The 7,635-nt window shown below is 35.9% G+C and overlaps 1 pseudogene; it reads left to right on the top strand.

Moving 5' to 3' along the window:
* Positions 1-5,174: 5,174 nt before the first annotated feature.
* LOC101081658 lies at positions 5,175-5,704 on the top strand (annotated as a pseudogene).
* Positions 5,705-7,635: the final 1,931 nt, after the last annotated feature.

Genomic DNA, 7,635 nt, shown 5'->3' on the forward strand with positions numbered 1-7,635 from the left:
CTAACTTTTATCTGCCATTGAAAAGTCACATGCCTTCTCTTTGAATGGGTGTGACCAGTGTGGTCATTGATAATTTTACTTGTTGGGAAACTTCTACGTAAGGAAGAACAGTTTCTGCAGAACATTGTCATGTTCCATAATTGAAGTTTATCAGTGAAGTAAAGGTTTTCTTCATCTTCCACACCTGTAAAACATTATTGCTAAACTCCTTAAAACATCGAATTTTAATTTTATTGAATAGAAGATCAATATACAGAAGTTTATGGTTCCAATATTTATTTATTTCTCTCAAAGTCGTTTAACTGTAACTTTATAGGAGAATTTTCTGTATTGTGCTACCAGTAAATGATTAAAGATGCATTACAAAAATCAGAGCTTCTTGTTTTATTTTGGAAAAAAAAAAGATAATAAACCAGAGAATGCTGAAATTGCTTATAAATCTCTACTCTGAGCATTATTATTAGAACAATATATACAAAGAATGTAGATACACATTATTCTTTTTTTTAACGTTTATTCATTTTTGAGAGACAGAGCATGAGCAGGGAAGGGGTAGAGAGAGGGAGACACAGAATCTAAAATAAGCTCCAGGCTCTGAGCTGTCAGCACAGAGCCCGACCTGGGGCTCGAACTCACAAACTGCGAGATCCTGTCATGAACCGAAGTTGGACACTCAACCAACTAAGCCACCCAGGCGCCCCTAGATGCACATTATTCTTTATAATCACTGTTATCAATCCAATGTAAGTTGGCTAACAAGGAAGCAACAAGCTCATTTGTCACAATTAATACTTTACATTCAGATATCCTCAATACTTGTATAAAGTATGCATGTAGGTACTTAAGTGGAGCATTGCTACTTCTCTCATAACATTTTATTTAGGTATAATTGCAAAAGGACAACATTTATGAACATGAAGACAGTACTTTTTCTTAAGTGTTCATGTGTATACTATGAACAAGATAATAGAGTTTTGTACTTATTTTGTTTTTCCTATATTGTTCCTCTAATGATATTTCTATCATGTATAACTCTTATATGTATATACTTTAATGTTTGTTATGTCTAATAATTAAAAGTGAATTTTATTTTTTTACTTCATTTTACTTAATTTTATTAAATTTTACAAAAGTATCGGATCACAATGGATTTGAAATATGAAACAAATATTCCTATAACAAAATTTTTTTGACAAATTTATACTAAAATACCATGAATTATATTAATCTTCTATTACAATCTCATGACTTAATTTTTGCAAAATAATGATTGATTAATGCTGTTTTTAAAATTGGGTATATGGAACATTAGCAATAATTTTATAGCTTTATTAAGTATATACTAATAACAATATATTATTTAATTTTTCTGCAGAAACATAGAACCATTTCTTTGAAGCTGCACATTGGGGTGTGAGAGACATGGATACTTTAATACTAAGTTGTTGGCATATTTGCTTCCCTGTAACACAGATGCAAGGTTTTGTGTGGCTGTCCATAGCGTTTCACAAATTTACCCTAGACATTTTAGACCAAAGGGTGATTTCCTAAACTTGAGGATATGAATAGTATAAGCCTTTAAGATGAATTTTTTCTATTGTAAAGAACAGAGGGCAATGAATGGTATGGGCATACACCTCCAGGTATGACATAGCTACAAAAGTAGCACGGCTATCTGAATAAAATAAGACCAGATGTGTGGACTGCTTAGGAATGAGGTTATGTTTAATTCACTTTCCATTTTGAATATAGGTGACTGGAGGGTCAAAATGGAGTTTGTCCAAACAGTAATTCTGACTATTGCTGTCTCTACAGAGGAGCATTTGTTTGTTGTTGTTGTTGTTGTTGTTATTTTTTTATTTTTTTTTAGAGAGAGAGAAAGAGAAAAAGAGAGAAAGTACACGCACAGCAGGGGAAAGGCAGAGAAGAGAGACAGAAGCCCAAGCAGGCCCTGCACCATAGGCACAGAAGCCCAATGCATGACCTGAGCCAAGTGAGTCCAAGAGGCAGAGGTGTAAGGGACTGCACCACCCAGGCACCCCTACAGAGGAGCATTTGGAACTGCAGACGCAGGATGGCACCAGTAGCCTTAAGGGAGAGCAGAGATCCTAGTCCTGCATGCTGATCCTCAGTGTGTAACAAGCCCAATTATTTTATAACTATCATTTACTCCTTTTCTCTAAATCTCCAAGAAACTAAGCAATTATTTTTGTTTAGATTAAAATTTATTAAATACATACCTTTTTATATAAAATAAGGCATCTGTGAAAAAAATTTCTAAGACTAGTTGTCATATGTTGATCAATAATACCTACAAATTCAGGGATAAGGGGCGCGTGGGTGGCTGGGTCAATTGAGCATCCAACTTGATTTTGGCTCAGGTCACAATTACAGGGTGGTGGGATGGGGCCCCTCATTGGGCTCTGCACTGAGCTTGGGAACTGCCTGAGATTGTCTCTCTGTCTCCCTCTACCCCCCTCCTCTACTCACACACACACTCTCTCTCAAAAATGAAATGAAATGAAATGAAATGAAATGAAATGAAATGAAATGAAATGAAATGAAATGAAATAATGAAATGAAAATTCAGGTATAAGAACTGTACATGCATTATCTCTTTTAATCTTCCTATTATGCTTATAAAAACTGTGCAAGGGTCGCCTGGGTGGCTCAGTCGGTTAAGCGTCCGACTTCGGCTCAGGTCACGATCTCTCAGTGCGTGAGTTCGAGCCCCGCGTCCGGCTCTGTGCTGACAGCTCAGAGCCTGGAACCTGTTTCGGATTCTGTGTCTCCCTCTCTCTCTGCCCCTCCCCCGTTCATGCTCTGTCTCTCTCTGTCTCAAAAATAAATAAACGTTAAAAAAAATTAAAAAAAAAAACTGTGCAAGCTCTCCTCCTCCTCTCTTTCTGACATGTATACATATGTTACACTATTATAATATATATTTAGAAAATATAATAGGAATGCATTTATAAAATATGTAATCATATAATACGAGTATGTCTATATTTAAGATGTATCTATGCCTACATTTATATCTCAGACTACTATATCAATGTTTACATATATATATATCTGTAGTATACTTACATGTTTATGAGATATTAAGTTCTATAATAATCATATCCAAGATTATTTAATTATACCACAAATGATTCTACTACCATTCTCTTTTATCTTCTGGGAAGAAGTATTTAAACATATCCAATAAATAACTGGCTGGTAAGTAAATAATTTCAATGTCAAGTGTCTCAACTGTAGCCAGTTTATCTATCTATATAGATATAGATGATATAAAGATATAGACATATTAAAACACGCTATGAATGATACACAGCTGAAGTGCAAATCTTTCATATATTCATTGTAAAAATAAAGATTCCCAATAACCATCCTCTGCCCAGCGTGTGTCTACCATACTGTGGAGGTCTGTCTTTATTATGTTTTTGACACAAGTAAAGAATAGGAACTATAACAATCCTTAAAGCTCTTGCCTAAAAGACTTCAGGTTTTATTCAACAAACTCTCACAAAATTCAGCTTTGCAGCAGATGAAGCACTGTCCAGTAACTTAGTAAAAGCTATAAAGACACATTTATCTCTGATTCAGCATCCCAAAGCCAATCCTGGGATATCCCACAAATTTATGGAGCTTCAGTCTGCATTATGATAATACATTGAGCTGTCACAATTTCTTATGTCCTTTTGTCATTTTAACTGTTTGGCTTTGGCTTATCTGCTGTTGTACACTCAGATGAGTGGTTATAGTTGTGGGATCGATGAAAAAAGTAGAATTTCAGAGAAGATAAAAAAGAATAGAGTTTTTAAAAATGAATTGTGGCTAAATTCAGTACTTGGAAAAATAATAAATGTTAAAACACTGGGATAAAAATTGAGCTTACTAGTTTCATTAGCCAATTATATTTGGCTGCAAATCAAATTCCCATGATTATAATATAATCCTGCTGTTGACATTCATTATAAAACTCTGTAAGTCTCTCACCAGACTAAAATCCTTTATCAGAGTCAAATGTCATAATAAGATAAACGTATGTTCTTGTGAAATGATAGTATAAAGTACCGCTGTATGCTATGAATTGAAATTTTGTGTCCCCTCCCACCAAGTTCATATGTGGAAGTCCTAACCTCCAGGGTGGTTGTGTTTGGACTAAAGAAGTAATTAAGACAAAATGAGCTTTAGAGGTGGGTCCCTGATCCCATAGGATCAGTGTCCTTATAAGAAAACACACCAGAAAGCTCTTTCTCCCTGCATGTGCACAAAGAAGAGATCATGGGAAAATAAAGCAAGTTGGCAGTCACCTACAAGATCCAAGAAGGTGCCTAAGAAACTAGGTACCTTGCTGGTACCTTGATCTTGAACTTCTCAGCTTCCAATACTGTGAGAAATAATATCTGTTGTTTCAGTCACCCCGTCTATGCTATTTTGTTATAGCAGCTCAAGCTATCTAATATACCATATCTGCCAGAAGTAGTAGTTTACCTGCTTTTCTAATATTTCTAGTGTTTAGTATTTAGTGTGCTCTTTTAAGTATTTAGGTTAAAATTCAGCAATAAATTTTATACAAGCTATGATGTTGGAGTCCAGAAATAGCTGTATTAAGCAGATGAAGAATTTTACTTAAATTTTTTTATGTTTTTATTTTCTTTTTGAGAGAGAGAGAGACAAAGTGCATGTAGGGGGAGGACAGAGAGAGAAGGAGACACAGAATCTGAAGCAGGCTCCAGGCTATGAACTGTCAGCAGAGAGCCTGATGCGGGGCTCGAACTCATGGGATGGTAAGATCATGACCTGAGCTGAAGTCAGGCATCCAGCCGACTGAGCCACCCAGGTGCCCTGAAGAATTTTACCTTAACAAATATTATATTCTTTGACAACCTAAATTGACATATATCCAGAATCATACACCTAAAGGAGCTAGAAAATGAAGCACAAACAAAAACCAAAACCAATAAAAGGAAGGAAATAATAAATATTAGAGCAAAACTAAACAAATAACAACACCAATAAAAACCACAACAGAACAGATCAATAAAACCAGGGGTCTCTGGCTGGCTCAGTAAGTAGAGCATGTGACTCTTGACCTTGGGGTTGTAAATCCAAGCCCCACCTTGGGTGCAGAGATTACTTAATAATAAAATCTTCAGGCCTTGCAGATGCTGCTGCCCAGGAACCACCCACACTGTCCAGCCACGGTCAACCCAACTGTGTTCTATGACATCACCATGGGTGGCGAGCCCTCGAGTCAGGTCTCCTTCAAGCTGTTGCACACAAAGTTCCAAAAACAGCAGACAACTTTTGTGCTCTGAGCACTGGGGAGAAAGGATTTGGTTACAAAGGTTCCTGCTTTCACAGGATTATCCCAGGATTTATGTGCCAGGGTGGTGACTTCACATGCCATCATAACATTGGCAGCAAGCCCATTAATGGAGAGAAACTTGATGATGACAATTTCATCCTGAAGCACACAGATCCTGGCATCCTGTCCATAGTGAACACTGGACCCAACACGAATGGTTCCCAGTTTTTCATCTGCACCGCCAAGACCAAGTGGTTGGATGGTAAGCACGTGGTGTTTTGCAAGGTGAAGGAGGGCATGAACATCGTGGAAGCCAGGGAGTGCTTTGGGTCCAGGAATGGCAAGACCAGCGGGAAGATCACCATTGCTGACTATGGACAAGTCTAAAATTTTGACCTGTGTCCTATCTTAACCACTGGACCACTCCTTCTGTAGCTTGGGAGAGCACCCCACCACCCCCATATGCTCAAAATTTCCTATAATCTTTGTGCTCCTGCTGCAGTTCCATGGTCCCATGATTTCCTTACTCTCCTCCAAGTTTAGCTGGATTGCAGAGTGAGGCTTATAATTATGAAATACAAGTGAAACAATAACAACAAAATAATAATAATAAATAAGATCTTTAAAAAAGAAAAGAGAAATAAGAACTGATACCTCAGAAATACAAAAGATAATAAGAGAATATTATGCAAAATTATGTGCCAACAAACTGGACAACATAGAATAAGTGGATAAATTCCTAGAAACATATAAACTCCCAAAACTGAATCCAGAAGAAATAGAAAATTTGTACAGACCAATTACCAGCAATAAAATTAAATCAGTAATCAAAAAACTCCCAACAAATAAAAGTCCAGGGCCTGATGGCTTCACTTGTGAAGTCTACCAAATATTTAAACAAGAATAAATACCTATTAATCTCAAACTATTTAAAAAAATAGAAGAAGGAAATCTTCCACAATCATTCTATGAGGCCAGCATTACTCTAATACCAGAAAAAGACACTACAAAAAAGAGAGAGAGGAGAGAGAGAACTACAGACAAATATCTCTGAAGAACATAGATTCAAAATCCTCAACAAAGTATTAGCAAATGAAATCTAACAATTGGTTATAAAACTCATTCACCATGATTAAGTGGAATTTATTCCTGAGATGCAAGCTTGGCTCAATATTCGTAAGTCAATCAAGGTGATACATCACATCAAGAGAAAGGGTAAAAACCATGTGATCATTTCAATTGAAGCAGAAAAAGCATTTAACAAAGCACAACATCCATTTATGATAAAAACTCTCAACAAAGTAGGTATAGAGGGAATATATCTCAACATAATAAAGGCCATATATAAAAACTCACAGCTAAAATTATACCTAATGGTGAAAAACCTAGAGTTTTTTTTTTTTTTTTCCCGTAGGATCAGGAATAAGACAAGGATGTCCACTTTCACCACTTTTACTCAACATAGTACTGGAAGTCCTGGACACAGTAATCAGATAAGAAAAAGGAATACAAGGCACCCAAATTGGTAAGGTGAAATAAAATTTTCACTATTTGCAGGCGACATGATACTATGTATAGAAAACACTCAAGACTCCACCAAAACACTACAAGAACTGATAAATGAATTCAGGAAGGCTGCAGCATACAAAACCAATAAACAGAAATCTATTGCATTTCTGTACAGCAATAAGGAAGTAGCAGAAAGAATTTTTTTTTAAAAATCTCATTTACAATTGCACTAAATAAATGAATGAATGAATGAATGAATGAATGAATAAAATACATAGGAATAAACTTACCCAAAGAAGTGAAGACTTATACTCTGAAAACTATAAAACACTGATGAAAGAAATTGAATATAGACACAAATAGATGGAAAGACATTCCATGTTCATGGATTGGGAGAACCAATATCATTAAAATGTCCGTGGTACCAAAGGTAATCTACACATTTAATGCCATGTATGGAAACACAAATTCCTGAACAGCCAGGGCAATCTTGAAGAACAAAGGTAGAGAATCACAATTCCAGATTTCAAGATCTACTACTACAAAGCTTTAGTAATCAAAACAGTACGGTACTGGTCCAAAATAGACACACAGATCAAGAGAACAGAAAAGAAAGCCCAGAAAACAAGTGTTGAGTGCTAGAGATGATAGGGATTTTTTTTTTTTCTCAATACTGGTATTTGTGGTGAGAATGGACATTCTTACCTTGCTCTTGACATTAACAAGAATTCTTTAAGGTTCTGTTCTGTTTTACAGTCCTAGGTATTGATTTGAGGTTTACATGGTTTATCAAGTTAGAAAAGCCATTA

The sequence above is a fragment of the Felis catus genome, chromosome C1 (assembly GCF_018350175.1).
Source record: "Felis catus isolate Fca126 chromosome C1, F.catus_Fca126_mat1.0, whole genome shotgun sequence".
In the NCBI taxonomy this organism is placed as follows: domain Eukaryota; kingdom Metazoa; phylum Chordata; class Mammalia; order Carnivora; family Felidae; genus Felis; species Felis catus.